Source organism: Symphalangus syndactylus, chromosome 6, assembly GCF_028878055.3.
Source record: "Symphalangus syndactylus isolate Jambi chromosome 6, NHGRI_mSymSyn1-v2.1_pri, whole genome shotgun sequence".
Classification (NCBI taxonomy): Eukaryota; Metazoa; Chordata; class Mammalia; order Primates; family Hylobatidae; genus Symphalangus; species Symphalangus syndactylus.
In genome coordinates, this window is record NC_072428.2 from 113,527,008 (window position 1) to 113,550,705 (window position 23,698).

At 36.4% G+C, this 23,698-nt stretch overlaps 1 protein-coding gene across 2 annotated transcripts in view; it reads left to right on the top strand.

The window, feature by feature from the left end:
* Positions 1 to 23,698, top strand: part of ASB15 (ankyrin repeat and SOCS box containing 15) — a 77,108-nt gene that overhangs the window by 17,879 nt on the left and 35,531 nt on the right. Inside the window, exon 1 of one of the 2 annotated variants that reach the window (XM_063642182.1) lies at positions 22,973 to 23,015. The exons of the other annotated variant lie outside the window; for it this stretch is intronic. The gene's annotated coding sequence lies outside the window, so the exon portion shown is untranslated. Of the gene's footprint in view, positions 1 to 22,972; positions 23,016 to 23,698 lie in introns of those variants that run through there. 2 annotated transcript variants of the gene reach the window in all.

The window sequence follows — 23,698 nt, forward strand, 5'->3', positions numbered from 1 at the left end:
GGTGACAGAGCGAGACTCCGTCTCAAAAAAAAAAAAAAAAATTAATCTACTAGCCTCTATTTTAAAATGTAATTTTTATAGCAGGCAGAGATGGCAAGCATCACAAATATTTTAGAGGAATTTGAATCTTTAAAATTATAGAATGTTCAGATGAGAGAACATAAAATGATAACATTGTAGACCTAGGTGCAGTGGCTCACTCCTGTAATACAAGCTAGTTGGGAGCTGAGGCAGGAGGATCGCTTGAGGCCAGGAGTTCAAGATCAGCTGGGGCAATTATAGCAATACTGTCTCTAAAAAATATAAATAAATAAATGACAGCATTGTAGATTCTAAAATTGAACAGGAAATCAGAGCTATTTTGGGGCCTAATTTCAACATATTATCATATGAGGAAATATCATGGGAAGTGGGAACTAAGGAGAAACTGGAATTGATAACCATGAAGTGTAGCAACTTTCTAAACTCCTCCAAAAGTCTTCTCTGACAGTGGGTAATACACTCTCTACCTCAATCACTTGCTTATCTAGTATTTGATGATTCTCTAAGAAAATGCAATAAAACGAGTTTTAAATTCTACTTCAATTTCTGTTATATGACATTCTCTTTATTCTAAAGTAGTTACTAGTATAAACTTTTAAAAAGCTGATTTTGATAAATCAATAACCTTTAGTCATAAAATAAGTCAAATAAAATGAGCGAAGAAAGATTTTTTCAGAGAGAAGACACAGGAAAAGGGAGTAACATTCCTAGACTTAGGAAATTGTATATGGGTCTTCTGATCCTTAAGCATAAGAACACTGTCTCGTTTCCTCATAACATCTTCATAATATACTGAGAAGCAAAGTAGAAGGGGGACAAGATGGAAAACCAGGAAAGGAAGTCTAGCCAGTTAGTGGGATGATTCCACAATAAAAAACCAAACCTAAAGGTTGCCAAATCCAATGGTCAGTTCTCTGTCCTCGTCTTACTTGACTTAGCAGCAGAATTTGATACAGTCGATCACTCCTTTCAGCTGTAAATATTTTTCTTCCCTTGGCTTGTATTCTGTCTCATAGCTCTGGTTAGCCCCAGAGTTCATCCCTTAAACATCTCTATTTTTATATCTGCATGTACTGCTTTGGTGAGCTCTTCTAGCCACATGGTTTTAAGTATCACTAATTTATTTCTTCAGCTCAGACTTTTCTTCTAAACTTGGACCATATTAACCTGCCTACTTAACCTTTCTTGCTAGACTTTGATAGGTATCTCAAATTTTATGTGATCCAAACTGAGTTCCAGGAGGGTCACTTAAGCCCAGGTAATCAAGGCTGCAGTGAGCTATGATCGTGCCACTGCACTCAGCCTGTGTGACACAGAAAAGCCTTGTCAATAAAAAAAAAAAAAGTAAGAGAAAAAGAAAGAAGTTTTAATGTCCTGATGCACAGAAATTAGAGTATCTGAAGGAGGGGGCCAGGCATCAGTGTTTTCTAAATCTCCCCAGGTGATTCCAATGCGAGTCAAACCTAAGAACAACTGCTCTATAGAAGTCACACTTAGAGTTTACATACTAACATATTGTTCTAAATGTTTCTTAGTAGAATCTATCTTTTCCCCCCGTAACAGATTAGTATAATATTTCTTATAAGGTTTTCAACAACTCAACATGACAGCATTTTGTACAGAAGCAAGAAAATCAACCTAAAATCATTAAAACACATAAGAATTCTAAAAGGCAGCTGCATAAAAATAAATATACAAAGAGTGTTAGTTTTCGATGTGCCAGAATAACCAGGGGAAACAATTCTATTCACAAAGAAATAAAAATCACAAACTATTGAAGAATAAATATGTCAGGAATACTCAAGACTTCAGTAAAACTATGAAACTTTACATTAGTTCAAAAGAAAAGTTTTGAATAAATTAAGATATTTTCCTGGGTGAGAGTCAATATTTTAAATATGTAAAAATATTGAACATATTTGTTAAAATATGTTCATTCTTCCCAAAGGAATCTTTTCTTAGTGCACTTGCAGTCACAATTCCATTTTGACTAGATGATTCTAAGAGTCACCTGAAAGAAACAATGAGTGAAATCGAAATATTTTTAAAAGGAAAATTACGAGGAAAGATCTTCCCTCCCAAATAAAAATGATGTGAAACCAGTAAAGGAAAAGACCAACATATGTATGTGTTAGCATTTCCCTGGCTCTGTTACTCAGTTGTAAAATATAATTATCTGAACAAAGAATTCAAATAATCTTGCATTTGAATTTTGTACCAATCCCCCTCTTAGAAATTTATTTTTAAATTTCTGAAAATTGAAAATTTTGTTGTTTCTTAAAAATAAACTGTTTAACTGTTAAATTGTTAAAGAAACAAGCAAATTTATCCAAGCAGAAGAGAGAACTTCCTCCCCCTATTCCCTAAACCTCAATTTAGGGCACACTAGGATAAAGTCCTCAGACTGACACATTACACGTAGGAATACATACGCAATATTGCTGGATTAACATCAGCACTCTCTGACCTGGATTTCTTACTTATGTTTATGCTTTACATTTTTCCAGCTTTATTGAGGTATAATTAATAAATAAAATGTGTATATACATAATGCTGCAATGTGATTGTTTGATATATTTACACATTGTGAAATGATTACCACAACCAAGCTAATTAACATATCCATCACCTTACATAGTTATTATTTGTGTGTGTGTGTGTGTGTGTGTGTATGTGTCTGGTGAGAACAATTAAGCAAATTCTCTTAGCAAACTTTAAGTATACTATAAATTATCATTAACTATAGTTACCATGCTGTATGTTAGATCTCTAAAACTTATAACTGAAACTCTGTTTCTATGAATTCAACGTTTTTAGATTCCACATATAAGAGATATCATGCAGCATTTGTCTTTCTGTTACTAGCTTATTTCACCTACTATAAGGTCCTCCAGTTTCATTCATGTTGTCACGAATACCAGAATTTCTTTTTTCTTAAGGTTGAGTAATCTTCTGTGATAAATATATACTACATTTTCTTTGTCCATTCATCCACTTACGGACACTTAGGTTAATTCCATCTCTTGCCTATTCTGAATAATGCTGCAATGAATATGGAAGTGCAAATATGTCTTTGAGATACTGATTTCAATTCCTTTAGATATATACTAACAGGTGGGGTTGCTAGATCATATAGTAGGTTTATTTTAAATTTTTTGAGGAACCACCAAACTGTTTTCCATAATGGCTGTACCAATTTACTTTCCTACCAAGAGTGTACAAGACGTTTTATTTCTCCACTTCATCATCAACACTTGTTATCTTTTGACTTTTTGACAACAGCCTTCCTAACAGGTGTGAAGTGATGTCTCTTTGTGGTTTTCATTTGCATTTCCCTAAGGATTAATGATGTTGAGGATCTTTTCACTCCTGTTGGACACTTGTATATCTTCTTTAGAAAAATGTCTATTCAGATCTTTTGCCTGTTTTTTAATTGGGTTATTTGTTTTTTCTGTATTGAGTTGTATACATTCCTTATATATTTTGGATATGTGTTTTGTAAATATTTTCTACCTTGGTTGCATTTTCTTTCATTGATTGTTTCCTTTGCTGTGCAGAAACTTTTTAAATTTGATTTGGTTGTACTTGTTTATTTTTGCTTTTATTGCCTGTCCTTTTGGTGTCATATCCAAAAAATTATTGCCAAGTCCATTGTCAAGTACGTCTCCCCCAGCCAACCCCATTTTTCTTCTAGTAGTTTTACAGTTTCAAGTCTTAAATTTGTCTTTATTTTCAGTTAATTTTTGTATATGGTTTAAGATAAGGGTTAATTTCATTCTTTTATATGTGGATATCCAGTTTTCCCAACATGATTTATTGAAAAGACTATCATTTCCTCATTGTGTATTTTTTGTGCCTTTGTCAAAGATCAGTTGATTATACATTTATGGATTTATTTCTAGGCTCTGTGCTCTCTTTTGATGTGTCTGTTTTTATGCGAGTACTATATTGTTTTGTTTACTATATCTTTGTCTTTGTATTATAACTTGAAATCTTTGTATTATAATTTGATGCTTTCAGCTTTGGTCTTTCTCAAGATTGATTTAGCCATTTAAGGTCTTTTTTGGTTCCATACAAATTTCAATATATTCCCCCCATTTCTGTGAAAAATATCATTGGAATTTTGGTAAGACTTGGATTGAATCTGTAGATCACTTTGTAGTGTGAACATTTTAACAATGTTAATTCTTCCAAATTCCATTTATTTGTGTCTTCTTTCAAATGTCTTTCATCATTGTTTTATGTTTTTCAGTGTACTCACCTTTCACCTCCTTGGTTAAATTTACTCCCAGGTATTTTATTTTTGTAGCTATTGTATATGGGATTTTATTAAAATTTATTTTTCTGATACTTTATTGTTAGTGTATAGAACTACTAATTTTTGTAGTTTAATTTTGTATCCTGAAACTTTGCTGTATTTGTTTATTAGTTCTAATAGTTCTTTGGTGAAGTCTTTGAGGTTTTTTTTAATACATGGTAGTATGTCATCTGCAGAGACAATTTAACTTCTTCCTTTTCTATTTGGATGCCTTTTGTTTCTTTCTCTTTCCTAATTGCTCTGGCGAGAACCTCCAGTACTATATTGAATAGAAGTGGCGAGAGAAGGCTTTCAGTTTTTCACCTGTATGTTCACTGTAAGCTTGCCAAATATGATCTTTATTGTGTTGAGGTACATTCTTTCTATACCTAATTAGCTGAGAGTTTTTAATATCAAAAAAGATGTTGATATTTGTCAAATACTTTTTCTGCATCAGTTGAGATGATCATGATTTTTATCCTCTATTCTGTTAATGTGGCATATCATATTTATTGATTTACTTATGTTAAATTATCCTTGCATCCCAGAGATAAATGCCGCTTGAGCATGGTACATCATCCTTTTAATGCACTGCTGAATTTGGTTTACTAATATTTTGTTGAAGTTTTTGCATCTATGTTCATCAGGGATATTGCCATGTAATTTTCTTTCTTATGGTGTCCTTGTCTGGCTTTGGTATCAAGATAATGCTGGCCTTGTAAAATGAGTTTGGGAGTATTCTCTCCTCTTCAACTTTTTGCAAGAGTTTGAGCAGAATTGGTATTAATGTTTTAAGTGTTTGAAAAAATTCAAAAGTGAAGCCTCTCTTTGTAGGGAGATTTTTGATTACTGATTTAATTTCCTTTCTCATTTTGGTCTATTCAGATCTTCTGTTTCTTCATAGTTCAGTCTTGGTAGGTTGTAGGTTTCTAGCATTTGTCTATTCCTTCTAGGTTTTACAGTTTGTTAGTGTTTAATTTTTCATAGTAGTTTCTTATAATCTTTTGTATTTCTGTATTTTTATATCTGTGATTTTATTCATTTCATTTGAATCTTCTCTCTTTTTTTCTTAGTTAGGCCAGCTAAAGTTTTGTTAATTTTATCTTTTCAAAAAGCCAACTTTTTATCTTTTCTCGTTTGTCTTATCTCTATTTCATTTATTTTCATTCTGATTTTCCTTTCTTTTTCTTTCCTTTCTTCTTTCTTTCTTTCTTTCTTTCTTTCTTCCTTCCTTCCTTCCTTCCTTCCTTTCTTTTTTCTACTAACTTTGGGGTTATTTTGTTTTTCTTTTTCTAGTTGTTTGGGGCATAAAGTTAGGCTATTTATTTGGGATTTATTTTTCTTAACATAGGTGTTTACTGCTATGCTCTTCCCTTTTAGAATTGTTTTTGCTACATCTTGCAAGTTTGGGTATGTTGTATGTCCATTTTTGTTTGTCTCAGGAGTTTTTTAATTTCCCTTTTGATTTCTTTTTTGACCCACTGGTTTTTCATGAGTGTGTTTAATCTTCACATATTTTTTAATTTTCTAATTTTTTTTCTATTATTGGTTTCTTGTTCCATACTATTGTGGTTGGAAAAGATAATTAATATGAATTCAATCTAATTAAATTTCTTAAGATTTCTTTAGGGCCTAACATGATCTATCCTGGAGAATGTTCTATGTCCATTGATAATGTGTATTCTTCTATGTAATGGTCTGCATATGTCTGTCAGGTTCATTTAGTCTAAAGTTCAATATTTCCTTGCTGGTTTTTCTGTCTAAATAATCTTTTCATTGTTGAAAGTAGTGTATTGAAGTCCCCTACTGTTATTGTCTATTTCTCCCTTCAGAACTCTTAATATTTACTTTCTGTGTTTAGGTGCTCTGATGTTGGGTACACATATAATTACAATTGTTATTTTCTCTTGATAAATTTAACCACTTCATCATTATATAATGACCTTCATCTCTTTATTATTATTATTATTATACTTTAAGCTCTAGGGTACGTATGCACAATGTGGAGGTTTGTTCCATACGTATACATTTGCCATGGTGGTGTTCTACACCCATCAACTCGTCATTTACATTAGGTATTTCTCCTAACACTATCCCTCCTCCAGCCCCCCACCTCTCAACAGTCCCTGGTGTGTGATGGTCCCTTCTCTGTGTCCCTGTGTTCTCATTGTTCAGTTGTCACTTATGAGTGAGAACATGCAGTGTTTGGTTTTATGTCCTTGTGATATTTTGCTGAGAATGGTGGTTTCCAGCTTAATCCATGTCCCTGCAAAGGACATGAACTCATCCTTTTTTATGGCTGCATAGTATTGCATGGTGTATATGTGCCACATTTTCTTTATCCAGTCTAATATTCATGGACATTTGGGTTGATTCCAAGTCTTTGCTATTGTGAAGAGGGCCACAATAAACATATGTGTGCATGTGTCTTTATAGTAGCATGATTTATAATCATTTGGGTATATACCCAGTAATGGGATTGCTAAGTCAAATGGTATTTCTAGTTCTAGATCCTTGAGGAATCACCACACTGTCTTCCACAATGGTTGAACTAATTCACACTCCCACCAACAGTGTAAAAGCATTCTTATTTCTCCACATCCTCTCCAGCATCTGTTGTTTCCTGACTTTTTAATGATTGTCATTCTTACTGGCGTGAGATGGTATCTCATTGTGGTTTTGATTTGCATTTCTCTGATGACCAGTGATGATGAGCATTTTTTCATATGTCTGTTGGCTGCATAAATGTTTTCTTTTGAGAAATGTCTGTTCATATCTTTTGCCCACTTTTTGATGGGGTTGTTTGGTTTTTTTCTTGTAAATTTGTTTAAGTTCTGTGTAGATTCTGGATATTCACCCTTTGTCAGATGGATAGGGTGCAAAAATTTTCTCCCATTCGTCGGTTGCCTGTTCACTCTGATGATAGTTTATTTTGCTGTGCAGAAGCTCTTTAGTTTAATTAGACCCCAATTGTCTATTTTGGCTTTTGTTGCCATTGCTTTTCGTGTTTTAGTCATGAAGTCTTTGCTCACGCCTATGTGCTGAATGGTATCACCTACGTTTTCTTCTAGGGTTTTTATGGTTTTAGGTCTTACATTTAAGTCTTTAATCCATCTTGAGTTAATTTTTTTGTAAGGTGTAAGGAAGGGATCCAGTTTCAGCTTTCTACATATGGCTAGCCAGTTTTCCCAGCACCATTTATTAAATAGGGAATCCTTTCCCCATTGCTTGTTTTTGTCAGGTTTGTCAAATATCAGATGGTTATAGATGTGTGGTGTTATTTCTTAGGCATCTGTTCTGTTCCATTGGTCTATATTTCTGTCTTGGTACCAGTACCATGCTCTTTTGGTTACTGTAGCCTTGTAGTACAGTTTGAAGTCAGGTAGCATGATGCCTCCAGCTTTGTTCCTTTTGCTTAGGATTGTCTTGGCAATTTGGGCTCTTTTCTGGTTCCATATGAACTTTAAAGTAGTTTTTTCCAATTCTGTGAACAAAGTCAGTGGTAGCTTGATGGGGAGGGCATTGAATCTATAAATTACCTTGGGCAGTATGGCCATTTTCACGATACTGATTCTTCCTATCCATGAGCATGGAATGTTCTTCCATTTGTTTGTGTCCGCTTTTATTTTACTGAGCAGTGGTTTGTAGTTCTCCTTGAAGAGGTCCTTCACATCCCCTGTAAGTTGGATTCCTAGGTATTTTATTCTCTTTGTAGTAACTTTGAATGGGAATTCACTCATGATTTGGCTCTCTGTTTGTCTGTTCTTGGTGTATAGGAATGCTTGTGATTTTTGCACATTGATTTTGTATCCTGAGACTTTGCTGAAATTGCTTATCAGCTTAAGGAGATTTTGGGCTGAGACGATGGGATTTTCTAAATATACACTCATGTCATCTGCAAATAGAGACAATTTGACTTCCTCTTTTCCTGATTGAATACCCTATATTTCTTTCTCTTGCCTGATTGCCTTGGCCAGAACTTCCAATACTATGTTGAAAAGGAGTGGTGAGAGAGGTCATCATTGTCTTGTGCCAGTTTGCAAAGGGAATGCTTCCAGTTTTTGCCCATTTAGTAAGATATTGGCTGTGGGTTTTTCATAAATAGCTCTTATTATTTTGAGACACATTCCATCAGTATCTAGTTTCTGTTGAAGTTTGTCGAAGGCCTTTTCTGCATGTATTGAGATAATCATGTGGTTTTTGTTGTTGGTTCTGTTTATGTGATGGATTATATCTATTGATTTGTGTATAATGAACCAGACTTGCATCCCAGGGATGAAGCCAACTTGATCATGGTGGATATGCTTTTTGACATCCTGCTGGATTCGGTTTGCCAGTATTTTATGGAGGATTTTCGCATCGATGTTCATCAGGGATATTGGCCTAAAATTATCTTTTTATATGGTGTCTCTGCCAGGCTTTGGTATCAGGATGATGCTGACCTCATAAAATGAGTTAGGGAAGATTACCTCTTTTTCTATTGATTGGAATAGTTTCAGAAGGAATGGTACCAGCTTTTCTTTGTACCTCTGGTAGAATCTGGCTGTGAATCCATCTGGTCCCAGACTTTTTTTTGTTGGTAAGCTATTAATTAATGCCTCAATTTCAGGAACTGTTATTGGTCTATTCAGAGATTCAACTTTTTCCTGATTTAGTCTTGGGAGGGTGTATGTGTCCAGGAATTTATCCATTTCTTCTAGATATTCTAGTTTATTTGTGTAGAGGTGTTTATAGTATTCTGATAGTAGTTTGTATTTCTGTGGGATTGGTGGTGATATCCCCTTTATTATTTTTTATTGCATCTATTTGATTCTTCTCTCTTTTCTTCTTTATTAGTCTTGCTAGCTGTCTATCTTTTTTGTTGATCTTTTCAAAAAACCACCTCTTGGATTCATTGATTTTTTTGTGTCTCTGTCTCATTCAGTTCTGCTCTGATCTTAGTTATTTCTTGTCTTCTGCTAGCTTTTGAATTTGTTTCTCTTGCTTCTCTAGTTCTTTTAATTGTGATGTTAGGGTGATGATTTTAGATCTTTCCTGCTTTCTCTTATGGGCATTTAGTGCTATAAATTTCCCTCTACACACTGCTTTAAATGTATCCCAGAGATTCTGGTACGTTGTGTCTTTGTTCTCAGTGATTTCAAAGAACATCTTTATTTCTGCCTTCATCTTGTTATTTACCCAGTAGTCACTCAGGAGCAGGTTGTCCAGTTTCCATGTAGTTGTGCAGTTTGGAGTGAGTTTCTTAATCCTTGGTTCTAATTTGATTGCACTGTGGACTGAGAGATAGTTTATTGTGATTTATGTTCTTTTACATTTGCTGAGGAGTGTTTTACTTCCAATTATATGGTCAATTTTAGAATAAGTGCGACGTGGTGCTGAGAAGAATGTATATTCTGTTGATTTGGGGTGGAGAGTTCTGTAGATGTCTATTAGGTCTGCTTGGTCCAGAGCTGAATTCAAGTCCTGGATATCCTTGCTAATTTTCTGTCTCATTGATCTGTCCAATATTGACAGTGGGGTGTTAAAGTCTCCCATTATTATTGTGTGGGAGTCTAAGTCTCTTTGTAGGTCTCTAAGGACTTATTTTCTGAATCTCAGTGCTCCTGTATTGGGTGCTTATATATTTAGGATAGTTAGCTCTTCTTCTTGAATTGATCCCTTTACCATGATGTAATGGCTTTCTTTGTCTCTTTTGATCTTTGTTGGTTTAAAGTTTGTTTTATCAGAGACGGATTGCAACCCCTGCTTTTTTTTTACTTTCCATTTGTTTGGTAGATCTTCCTCCATCCCTTTATTTTGAGCCTATGTATGTCTTTGCTTGTGAGATGGGTTTCCTGAATATAGCACACTGATGGGTCTTGACTCTTTATCCAATTTGCCAGTCTGTGTCTTTTAATTGGGGCATTTAGCCTGTTTACATTTAAGTTTAATATTGTTATGTATGAGTTTTATCCTGCCATTATGATGTTAGCTGGTTATTTTGCCCATTAATTGATGCAGTTTCTTCACAGCCTCGATGGTCTTCACAATTTGGCATGTTTTTGCAGTGGCTGGTACCTGTTGTTTCTTTCCACATTTAGTGCTTCCCTCAGGAGCTCTTGTAAGGCAGGCCTGGTGGTGACAAAATCTCTCAGCATTTGCTTGTCTACAAAGGATTTTATTTCTCCTTCACTTACGAAGCTTAGTTTGGCCGGATATGAAATTCTGGGTTGAAAATTCTTTAAGGATGTTGAATACTGGCCCCCACTCTCTTCTGGCTTGTAGGGTTTCTGCCAAGAGATCCACTGTTAGTCTGACGGGCTTCTCTTTGTGGGTAACCCGACCTTTCTCTCTGGCTGCCCTTAAGATTTTTTCCTTCATTTCAACCTTGGTGAATCTGAACAGTTATGTGTCTTGGGGTTGCTCTTCTCGAAGAATATCTTTGTGGTGTTCTCTGTATTTCCTGAATTTGAATGTTGGCCTGCCTTGCTAGGTTGGGGAAGTTCTCCTGGATAATATCCTGATGAGTGTTTTCTAACTTGGTTCAATTCTCCCCGTCACTTTCAGGTACACCAATTAAATGTAGATTTGGTCTTTTCACATAGTCCCATATTTCTTGGAGGCTTTGTTCATTTCTTTTCACTCTTTTTTCTCTAATCTTATCTTCTCGCTTTATTTCACTAATTTGATCATCAATCACGATATCCCTTCTTCTGCTTAATCGAATCGGCTACTGAAGCTTGTGTGTGCTTCACGCAGTTCTCGTACCGTGGTTTTCAGCTCCATCAGGTCATTTAAGCTCTTCTCTACACTGCTTGTTCTAGTTTGCCATTCCTCTAACCTTTTTTCAAGGTTTTTAGCTTCCTTGCAATGGGTTAGAATATGCTTCTTTAGCTCGGAGAAGTTTGTTATTACCGACTTCTGAGGCCTACTTCTGTCAGCTCGTCAAACTCATTCTCCATCCAGTTTTGTTCCCTTGCTGGCGAGGAGTTGTGTTCCTTTGGAGGAGAAGAGGCATTCTGCTTTTTGGAATTTTCAGCCTTTCTGCTCTGGTTTCTCCCCATCTTTGTGGTTTTATTTACCTTTGGTCTTTGATGTCAGTGTCCTATGTATGGGGTTTTGGTGTGGATGTCCTTTTTGTTGATGTTGATTCTATTCCTTTCTGTTTGTTAGTTTTCCTTCTAAGAGACAGGCCCCTCAGCTGCAGGTCTGTTGGAGTTTGCTGGAGGTCCACTCCAGACCCTGTTTGCCTGGGTATCACCAGCGGAAGCTGCAGAACAGCAAATATTGCTGCCTGATCCATCCTCTGGAAGCTTCATCCTAGTGGGTCACCTGCCTGTATGAGGTGTCTGTCGGCCCCTACTGGGAGGAGTCTCCCAGTCAGGCTACACGGGGGTCAGGGACCCACTTGAGGAGGCAGTCTGTCCATTATTGGATCTCAAATGCCATGCTGGGAGAACCACTGCTGTCTCTGAAGACAGGGACGTTTAAGTCTGAGCTGTCTGCTGCCCTTTGTTCAGATAGGCCCTGCCCCCAGAGGTGGAATCAAGAGAGGCAGTAGGCCTTGCTGAGCTGCGGTGTGCTCCGCCCAGTTCAAGCTTCCCTGCAGCTTTGTTTACACTGTGAGCATAGAACTGCCTACTCAAGCCTCGGCAATGGCGGATGCTCCTCCACCCGCCAAGCTCCAGCATCCCAGGTCAATCTCAGACTGCTGCTCTAGCAGCGAGCAAGGCTCCGTGGGCGTGGACTCACCGAGCCAGGCATGGGAGGCCTAAATGACACTTATCCTAAATGACACTTGCCCTAAATGACCCTTATCACTGTTTAAAAATAAGCCAGATTATTAGTCCCTAACTTAAAACCATTCAATTCATGTGTTTGTAATAAAACTTAAGCTTTTATCCATGGCCCACCTCCCACCCCTACCCTCCCTTGATGAGCTTCACTTTCATTTCTTCTCTGGTTGATCCCTTCAACATGGCACATCCTTTTTGCCTCATGACAAAAAGTAAAGATTAAACTTACATTCCATCTTCCTCAAAGTTTGTCCTCTATACCTTTCTGTGTCTGGTTATTCTTTGTGAAAGGTCTCAGCACAGATGTGTTCCCTCTCAGACTATCCTTTCTGAGAAGGAAGCCTCCCCACTTCAATGACCAACTATCGTCATGCTTACTTTCTTCACAGAGTTTACCACAATTCATTTTCTTACTTATGTAACATTCACTTCACCTACTTAAATACAAACTTTTCAGTGACAGGAACTTGATATAGCTCGTTGGCATACCTAGTGCACAGCATAATACCTGGCATTGTAGATGGTCAATATTTGTTAAATACTGCACTGGTGAGAATCCCACATTCATCTACTTCTCTGGGTCCTACCATTCTTGACTTTGTAAATATTCTTTAGCTAGTGAGCCAATTCACTATTATTTCCCACCCAAAGCCGTCTTGAAAGTATTTGTCTACACTGTGGGTGAATGGGCCATATCTTCAAGACTGCAAAATTGCCCAGACATTCCAAGCTGCATAAAAACAGCTTAACCAAACCTCAAAACTCAATCTGATTTAATACTTTTTATATTAATGTATACATAAAGGAAATGTAAAATTTTGCTTTACTTGAATGGTAATTACATTTTAAATCTTGAAATCAAGCCATAACTAAGCCAAATATTTAGTAAATACTTTGGGAATATTCAGAATATTTTTTCTCAATACTTATACTGTTCTACTAAAGATAAATCTAAAACTAGCATAAATCATCACATTTTTTCTAGTTTCCCAAAGGAATTACTAAACTTACCTTTTATATTGAAAAAAAATTTGGGGAAAGGCAAATCATGAGATCTTTAGAAATTGTTTTAACATACACAAAGTGGTGGCTCCAATTTGAAATATAAAATATAAAGACCTGCATCCACAAGAGGCAAGAGTGATATCTTTTAATGGTAGAAAGGATGGATTGACATTGAAATATTTAGGCCAGGTGCAGTGGCTCATACCTGTGATCCCAACACTTTGAGAGGTGGGCAGATCGCTTGAACTCAGGAGTTTGAAACCAGCCTGGACAACATGGTCAAACCCCATCTCTACAAAAGAAATATAAAAAAAAATTAGCCAGATGTGGTGGTGCATGCCTGCGGTCCCAGCTGCTCAGGAGGCTGATGCGAGATGATTACTTGAGCCTGGGAGGTGGAGGTTGCTGTGAACCAAGATCATACCAGTGCACTCCAGCCTAAGTGACAGAGGGAGACCCTGTCTCAAAATAATAATAATAATAATAATAAGGAAAAAATAAAGAAAGAGTAGAAGAAAAATTTGAATTTATTATGGTAAGTTTTCTTCGTTAAATTCATATAATTTCTGCTATAGTATGTACTGTTAAAATGCTCTTTTTACAATCAAATATTAATTAAATGTCATTATGCATTAGCAACTTCAATTAGAAATTGAAACAAAACACAAATGCACATGAAAAGATCAATTATTTTCAGAGAGAATAGAGTACAATACTGAATTTTCAATAATTCAAAATTTACTTTGGTTGCCAATATAGAGCTTTATTGTAAGTCCTGATTATAATTAGGCTTGGTTTATATTAAATAAGGTACTAAGAATAGTGACGATCTCTTTGCCTTAGCACTATTGAGATATGTAAGAAGTCAGAATTATAAGAGACTGGAAGAAAAAGGAGGGTTCTTAAACGATAATCCCCCTTACAGACGGTTTTGCTTGTTACCCTAGTCAAAAAATATTAAATGAAAAATCCCAGCAATAAACAATTCATAAGTTTAAATTGCATGCCCTTCTGAGTAGTGTGATGAAATTTGGGTCACCCTGCTCTGTTCTACTTGGAACATAAATCACCCCTTTGTTAAGCATATTCACTCTGCATATGTCACCAGCCTATCTGAACATTTAGTGGTTTTCCTGATTGTCAGATCAATCATGATGGTATCACAGTGTTTGTGTTCAAGGAACCCTTATTTTATCTAATGATGGTTGCAAGAATATTGATGCTGGTATGTTGTTATAATTGTTCTTCATTATTAGTATCGTTGTTAATTGCTTACTGTGCTTTATTTATAAATTAAATGTTGTCATAAGTATCTATGTATAGGAAAAAAACCAGCATACATAGAGTTCTGTATTATTTGTGTTTCCAGGCACTCAGCACTGTGGGTCTTAGAGCATATCCTCCACTGGCTTGGCGTGGTGGCTCACGCCTGTAATCCCAGCACTTTGGGAGGCCAAGGCAGGCAGATCACTTGAGGTCAGGAGTTCGAGACCAGCTTGGACAACATGGTGAAACCCCGTATCTACTAAAAATACAAAAATTAGTGAGACATGGTGGCACACACCTGTAATCTTAGCTATGCGGGAGGCTGAGGCAGGAGAATTGCTTGTACGCAGGAGGCAGAGGTTGCAGTGACCTGAGATTGCACCACTACACTCCAGCCTGGGCAACAGAGCAAGACTTCATCTGAAAAAAAAAAAAGTCCTTCACAGATATGGGGAAACTACTCTAGGTTGATGATCCATTAATGTAAAACCATTTTCTCTTTTCAAAGTTCGTGTGTGTGTGTGTGTGTGTGTGTCTTTGTTCTCTGACCTTCTCCTCCACAGCCTTCTTAGGTCTCATCTCTCTACTTGTTTGTCTCTATACAGTGGTAAGCTTTTAGGACTAGAACCACATGCCCCACCCATCTTGACACACCAAGAAGTGCCTAGCATCACATTATGCATATACTAAAATGTGTGTCTGTATATATAGAATAGACAACCAAATACGACGGTTTCCCTCATGTCCATTTTATGTCCCTGGAAGTATAATATACTTTTATATCTAGACTATAAGTCCTGTATCTGTATAGAAATTATTAGTTTTTCAAAGAACTTTCATAATTATGCTCTTATTTTTATAACAATGATATGAAATAACAAGAGCAGTGTTATTACACAGTAGGAAACTGAAGTATAAACCTTTAGATATCTCTAGATGATTTGTCTTAATTCACAAAAACTGACAGATCTTAGACTAAAATACATATTCTCTCCTTTTAATCCAAGTTTGTTTCTCTTAGATACACTTGAAATGCCTTTCACAATAGTGAAAATTAAGTACTTTGTTTGCGAAAGGAAAAAAGAAAAAAAAAAGATCAACCAGGTTTTAAAAAATTTATTATGACTCAACCTTAATTGACTTAAACTTTGGTTAAACAGAAATAACTGCGAACTCATTTGAACAAGTCATCAGTGTTCAACAAAATATTCAACACATATTTGATGAGTGCCAAAAACTTTACTAGACAAAGTGATAAATATAACTGAAACCCCATACAGGATCTTCCCCACTGTTTGTTTGTCATTAATTTAGTATAACTACCTATAGTGCTACCTTACTAAAAAATACTATTTCCGTCACTTGCCTTTGCTTGGCTGCATGGCAACTAAATGACCAGAGTAATGTCAACAATGTGGATTCTTCCAGGGGCCTGTGACATCAGTGCTGTTGGAGTAGTTCAGTGCTAATAGATTTGACTCATGGTTTCAGTTGTTTGATTTTCAGTTTGGAAAAACAGCGTACAGCATAGCAAAAATAAACAATTACCAAGGTTCTGGGAAGCATACTAGAAATAAAGGATTTATTTTATGTTTTTATTTTTTTCTACTGTTTTATGCCTAACCAAAATAAAATGTGCATTTCTTAAATCACTGACCCCAAGGCTAAAATAATGGTCAAGTACAAAAAAGGAAGAAGGAGAAAAAGGAGAAAGCCTGAAATATACCAAAGTAAAAATGAAGCCAAGTGAGATATACATGGGTATTGCTTACTAAACAACAAAATAATAGGATAACTTAAAAACAACAACAAAAAAGAATACAAAAAAAGCACACAAAACAAACAAAAAATAATAGGATAACTTAAAGTAGGACTCTCCAAGGTGTTTGAACAACACCATTCTTTGTAGAAGGCAAAGATAAAGCTCCAGTTCTGATAAAGCCTCATAAAGAATGGGCTAGATCAGAAAGGACGTAATAAGTGACTTTATAGAAGGTAGATGGGATTGTATGACTAATCATAGCAAGAGCTGTTTTTTAAAATCCAGGCCTGTAAGCGCCACACTCTTTTTCAGGAAGACAGAGTACCTGTGGGCAAAGTGGGGCTGTAGCAGTGGCAGGTGCCTAAAATATGAAGGCCAAGCTGCCACATTGCTCCCCGGAAATTCACAAACAATGCTACCTAAATTTCTTCTTCCCAAAATAGAAATAGGTGGGTCCAAAGACAGTTCTTCTAACACTGTGCTTCAACTATTTTAACCTAAGACTCTTCATATCAGTTGCTATAATTATCATCTTGAAACAGCACATGCATTTCTTGCTATATATAGATAGAAGGAATGCATATTTGGATGTCAGTGTCATTTTGTGCACCTTCCTTGGAACAACAGTAGTATTCACCTAGTCCTTCACTGTTAAATCTGACCCCTCCCAGAAACTCATTCTCACCAGACAAAACTAGAGGCACTGTTTGAAAAGCTAGGACTCACTTTGTTTCCCCTTTGAGAAAACCCACAGGAAAAGCCAGCTTCCATAGAGGCAAATGTGGAGGCGATTACTAGCGTTATGAATAGATCATTCTTTCAAATATATGAGTTACTCAAAGTATGTCTTATTGTGTGTGCATAGATGACTAACTACTTGAGGAATAGGCCTCATTAAAATGGTAGTGCCATGGTCATTGTATCATCATCATCATCATCATCACTCCCATACTACAGATAAATAATCTCAAAAATGTAAATAACGCATCTACAGAAACAGTAAGTGGTAAAGCAAGACGTGTTCACAGGACTATGTCTTCAATAACAGGCTCTCATTTATTTTACCACGTGATCTTATTTTGGCTTTTCTATCATTATATGCATTATTTTAAACGTTGTATGGTATAGGTAGATCTATAACAACTACTATATAAATGGATAAAACAGGCATACCGTCATTGGTTTAAGAGCAGAAAAGTCACTGCAATGTGTCAAGCCACACTTTAAAGTGTTAAGTGCACATTTTCCAATACATTTGCATTATACTCTAAAGCTTTATATGAATTTCTAATATTGTAAGTAAAAAAAAAGTTGTATAAAATTAAAGCGTTTCACAATGCTGATTGGTTTTCACAAGAGTTCTTCATTGAAAAATTCCAAATTAGATTAATAATGATAACATGTAGACAATGTATACAATGATCTAACCTTTACCCTTGACTATTGCAATACACAGTTAATAGTGGTTTAAAAGCTACCAATGACTTCTTCACAGAATTGGAAAAAACTACTTTAAAGTTCATATGGAACCAAAAAAGAGCCCGCATCGCCAAGTCAATCCTAAGGCAAAAGAACAAAGCTAGAGGCATCACGCTACCTGACTTCAAACTATACTACAAGGCTACAGTAACCAAAACAACATGGTACTGGTACCACAACAGAGACATAGATCAATGGAACAGAACAGAGCCCTCAGAAATAATGCCGCATATCTACAATACCTGATCTTTGACAAACCTGACAAAAACAAGAAATGGGGAAAGGATTCCCTATTTAATAAATGGTGCTGGGAAAACTGGCTAGCCATATGTAGAAAGCTGAAACTGGATCCCTTCCTTACACCTTATACAAAAATTAATTCAAGATGGATTAAAGACTTACATATTAGACCTAAAACCATAAAAACCCTAGAAGAAAACCTAGGTAATACCATTCAGGACATAGGCGTGGGCAAGGACGTCATGTCTAAAACACCAAAAGCAATGGCAACAAAAGCCAAAATTGACAAATGGGATCTAATTAAACTAAAGAGCTTCTGCACAGCCAAAGAAACTACCATTAGAGTGAACAGGCAACCTACAGAATAGGAGAAAATTTTTGCAACCTACTCATCTGACAAAGGGCTAATATCCAGAATCTACAATGAACTCAAACAAATTTACAAGAAAAAAACAACCCCATCGAAAAGTGGGCAAAGGACATGAACAGACACTTCTCAAAAGAAGACATTTATGCAGCCAAAAAACACATGAAAAAATACTCATCATCACTGGCCATCAGAGAAATGCAAATCCAAACCACAATGAGATACCCTCTCACACCAGTTAGAATGGCCATCATTAAAAAGTCAGGAAACAACAGGTGCTGGAGAGGATGTGGAGAAATAGGAACACTTTTACACTGTTGGTGGGACTGTAAACTAGTTCAACCATTGTGGAAGTCAGTGTGGCGATTCCTCAGGGATCTAGAGCTAGAAATACCATTTGACCCAGCCATCCCATTACTGGGTATATACCCAAAGGACTATAAATCATGCTGCTATAAAGACACATGCACACGTATGTTTATTTTTTTTTTTATTTATTTATTTTTTTGAGACGGAGTCTCGCTCTGTTACCCAGGCTGGAGTGCAGTGGCGCAATCTCAGCTCACTGCAAGCTCCGCCTCCCAGGTTCACGCCATTCTCCCGCCTCAGCCTCTCCGAGCAGCTGGGACTACAGGCGCCCGCCACCACACCCGGCTAATTTTTTTGTATTTTTAGTAGAGACGGGGTTTCACCGTGGTCTCGATCTCCTGACCTCATGATCCGCCTGCCTCGGCCTCCCAAAGTGCTGGGATTACAAGCGTGAGCCACCGCGCCCAGCCACACACGTATGTTTATTGCGGCACTATTCACAATAACAAAGACTTGGAACCAACCCAAATGTCCAACAATGATAGACTGGATTAAGAAAATGTGGCACATAAACACCATAGAATACTATGCAGCCATAAAAAATGATGAGTTCATGTCCTTTGTAGGGACATGGATGAAACTGGAAAACATCATTCTCAGTAAACTATTGCAAGGACAAAAAAGCAAACACCACATGTTCTCACTCATAGGTGGGAATTGAACAATGAGAACTCATGGACACAGGAAGGGGAACATCACACTCCCGGGACTGTTGTGGGGTGGGGGGAGGGGGGAGGGACAGCATTAGGAGATATACCTAATGCTAAATGATTAGTTAATGGGTGCAGCAAAACAACATGGTACATGGATACATATGTAACAAACCTGCACATTGTGCACATGTACCCTAAAACCTAAAGTATAATAAAAAAAAAACCATAAAATACTTCTCAGTTTGCTTTGAAGATGACTGAAATGCACCTTCTTTTATCACAGTTAAAGAGGAGTTAGGACCTCTCTTTTCACATTTGCAGTTTCTCAATTTTTGAAATAAAACTGGCAAATTCACTAAAATCCACATATTTATATTCATTAACACTGAGTACAAAGAAAATGTCAGAGATGAGAAGAAAAACAAAAGCGTGTAGTGCTCCCAGTAGCTTAAGAAATAGAGAGTTTCAGGAAAAAGGGAAGAATCACTGGCAGCAAATCCAGTGAGGGTCTGTAAAATAAGAAATGAAAATGAATATAAAATATGAAATGAGTTTCTAATGTAAGTCAGAAAGAGGTCACTGAGACCCGCAAAACGAGTCGTTTTAGTGGGGAGTGTAGGGGATAGAGGCCAGATGGCTTTGTGAGTGCCGATGGTGGCCTGAGTTAATCCAAGGATAGCTGTGTCAAAACAAATTTAAGGCAGACTATTTTCGTTGGAAAATCAGTAAGACAATAAACTTAATTGGTTTTTTAAAAGAAAACAACCTTCCTCAATTAAAAATCCCAATTTTTTGCTTGTTTTATTAATACATTTGCTACTCATTTTTTTAGACTATATATGCTCAATAACTTGACCTAAAAATTCTTGATCAGATTAGATGTCACTGACTGCCCTATCTCCATCTGTGTATCAGACTAGCAATTATTAAACAAAAATCAAAGACAGCAAATTAGTATGACAAGAAGATTGTATTTAATGAAATTTGACCTGAATCTGAAAGATGGAGAAAGAAAAATAGTGTGTATTAAAATACGTCAAAAGTGGATTAGGGTCTGACAACACAAAGACTTACAGATTTGTCTCTTGAACAAATACCTTTCAATTGTGTGTTAATTCTAAGTGGTTTGGTTTTGTTCCATCAGTAGCAACACCCCCTGCAGCTGAATTGGCAGGTCCTTTGTTTTCATAAGAGTTCTTTGAACAAATCAGGACACAGATAATCTTATTATACTTCTGTAGGCTTGCGTTTCTTTTGATGAGAGTCTAGAGAAGTCATGGGTAATACTTTACCGTGTGCCAGAGACCGCTTATGTTTCAGTTGTACAAGGTCAGGTCTTAATTTAACCACCAACTGGATACTTAATTTTAGATACACAGAAGCACACATTGGCTCCAGGGCACTTCCTCTGATTTAGGAAGGTAAGTCCCTGGATAAGAATGACAAGATGATCATTCCAAAAGGTGAGATTATGAAATATTTGATCTGTACCTCACCAACTAGCTTATTGAATAGTTCATTATTGGTAATATTTTAAACAGATGGAAATACAAATTATAGTAGCTACTCATTACTTTCCGGTTGATCACCTATGGACTTACCTGTTTAAGGCCTTTTTAATTAGAGAATAAAGCTAGAATTTGTTTGCTTATAGAATATCAACTCAATTGCATAATTACTAAGCATAAAAAATTGTATCATGAGAAAAACAGATTAAGAATGAGTATCTTTATAGAACATGTCAATATATTTACTATAGAATCCCAGAAGGGTCTCAGCTCACCTCTTGGTTTCTAATAAAAAAAAATTTAAATAATTTTTGTGAATAAATAAATCTCTTTTAAGGCTTTTTCATCACTTGTTGAAAAAGATGAATGCTTTCTGCCAATTTAAAGAAACATTTCTTTAAATTAGTTAGATTTTTAAAAAATAAACTGAATAGAATTGGAAACTTACTCCTGCAAATTATATCACAAAATCTAAAGGTTGGAAAGTCCTTAAAATGTATCTGATATTGTCACTTATATTGTTCTTAAATACACAGTTAACTTCTAAGGAGATTTCTATATCTAAAATGATTTGACTTCCATGAAGTAAAGCAGTGATGTGGACAAGAAAAATCTTATCACTGCTTTCTGCTGAGATTATTAAGTTATTGTGATAAAAATTATAATTTTACAATTCAGTTATTTTATGAGAATATTTTATTTTCAAATAGAAATTTGCCTACAAGTTTTATATTTCCCCTGGAGTTGGATGAATTTGTTAGGTAGTTGCTTAAACTTTTTGAGAAAACTTTTTCTCAGGTTTATGAATTTTTAGGTTACAAAATAAGACCCTCTTTTCATTAATTCCTTCAAAGTAGCTGAGTCATAGAGTATACTGGTTAAGCGTGTGTGGCCTCCATTGTCAGATGACTGGGCTATATCCCACTCTCCACTGCCCACTAGATATGTGGGCTTAGGTAAGTTACCTAATGACTCTGTGCTTCAGTTTTCTCATCTGTAAAGTGGGGGAGAATTATGTCATAGACATTAAGTGACATCCATTTAATGCACTTAGTGTAATGCCTGTCACAGGTAAACACTCAATAGATATTAGTTATAATAATTATTAAACTCAATATAAAAATATTTATTAAAGACCTGCTATGCTATGTGCTTGACTGTGCGCTAAACCTTAAAGAGAAACTGGTATGACTTCTGGAGAAAAATCTAAAATACATTATTTAAAGGCAGAAAACTCCCTGGGGGCATGGATCCCGTATGTACGTGTCTAGCCCTGTGCCTGGAACATAACAGACACTGAATGTATGCTTTTGCATGGACAAATAGGATAGTCTGAACATCCTTAGGAAAAAAATAATCACTAAGAATTGGTGGGTTAATTATTTTCCTTTGTCTTTTTGATTAGCAGAGCAGAGGAATGTAGTATCATAGATAACTGTGCATTTGTATTTCAACAAGGTCTTTGACAATATTCCTTGATGATGGTCTTATTATCAAAAAGGAGACATTACTACTAGGTGGTGGTGTCTTTAAGGGGATTAGTAGCTGGATAAACACCTTTTCTGGGAGGGTGCAAAATAATGGATCAATGTCAACATAGAGGCCTCTGTCCTGTGCCAATTTCTTTTCAACATTTATCTTTATCAGTGGAGCTTAAGGACATATAGAAGGCATGCTTATTAAGTCAGCAAATAAAACAATACTTAGAGAGATAGAAAATGCATTCAATTTTAGCAGAAGGAAATAAAGGCCAAATTGAAAAAATATAAAATGTAATAGGAATAAATAGAGTCCAGTAGGGTCCTGCATACAATTGCACAGAAAACAATGTGGGGAAAACATATGACTTGTAGAATTTTGGGATACTGGGGTCTACATCAAATGTGTAACATGATAGCCTAAATATTTATCTGAACCTGGGCTAAATTAACGGATGTATAGTGTTTGAGAAAAGGGAAGTGGTCACACCCACTTATACTTATGTTGGTCTGACTGTAGCTGTTGTGTTGCCTTCAGAGCCTGTGGTTCAATGTCACTTTTAGAAAGAAATGGATAAACAAATGTGTTTACAGGAAAGCAATCAAGACAGTGCAGGAGGTGAGACCATCTTATAGGAAGAGCAGTTGTCCAGCCTCTGAAAAAAAAGCTCAGTGGAGACCTGACAGCCTTCCTGGGGAATACTAACAGGGCTCCAGTGTTGCAGAGGAACAATACTCTCTCAGTGTAGCTCTGAGAAACAGAACCAGAAAAAGGTAAGAGAAGCAGAAACATTATCTTCAGATAATGTTTTGAAGAGATGGATTCAACTTCACTGGTTTTCCTAATTGTTAAAGCTGGCTAGGCCGGGTGCCGTAGCTCATGCCTATAATCCCAGCACTTTGGGAGGCTGATGGGGGTGAATCACCTGAGGTCAGGAGTTCAAGACCAGCCTGATCAATGTGGTGAAACCCTGTCTCTACTAAAAATACAAAAATTAGCCCAGCATAGTGGTGGGCTCCCGTAATCCCAGCTACTCGGGAGGCTGGGGCAGGAGAATCACTTGAACCTGGGAGGCGGAGGTTGCAGTGAGCCGAGATCGTGATCATGCCATTGGACTCCAGCTTGGTTGACAGAAGGAGACTCTGTCTAAAAAAAAAAAAAAAAAAGAAAAATGCTGGCTAAAGGAGAAGCACTGTATGAGGAGGTAGCAAGCTCCTTGACACTTTGATGTTCAAGCTGAGGCTACCAATTACTTACTGGGCATGTTGTAAATAAAATTTACTGTTGGGGCTACCTGACAGTCTTCAACTCTGAAAATTGGTGATTCTAGGGAAAAGGAGGGAGAAGAAAATAAAATGGGGGTGTCAGAGTGAATATTCAAGGGTAAGGAATAGAACTAAAACTTTCAAAAAGTACTAGAATCCTACTTTCCCATTCCACAGGAGTTCGATCACAG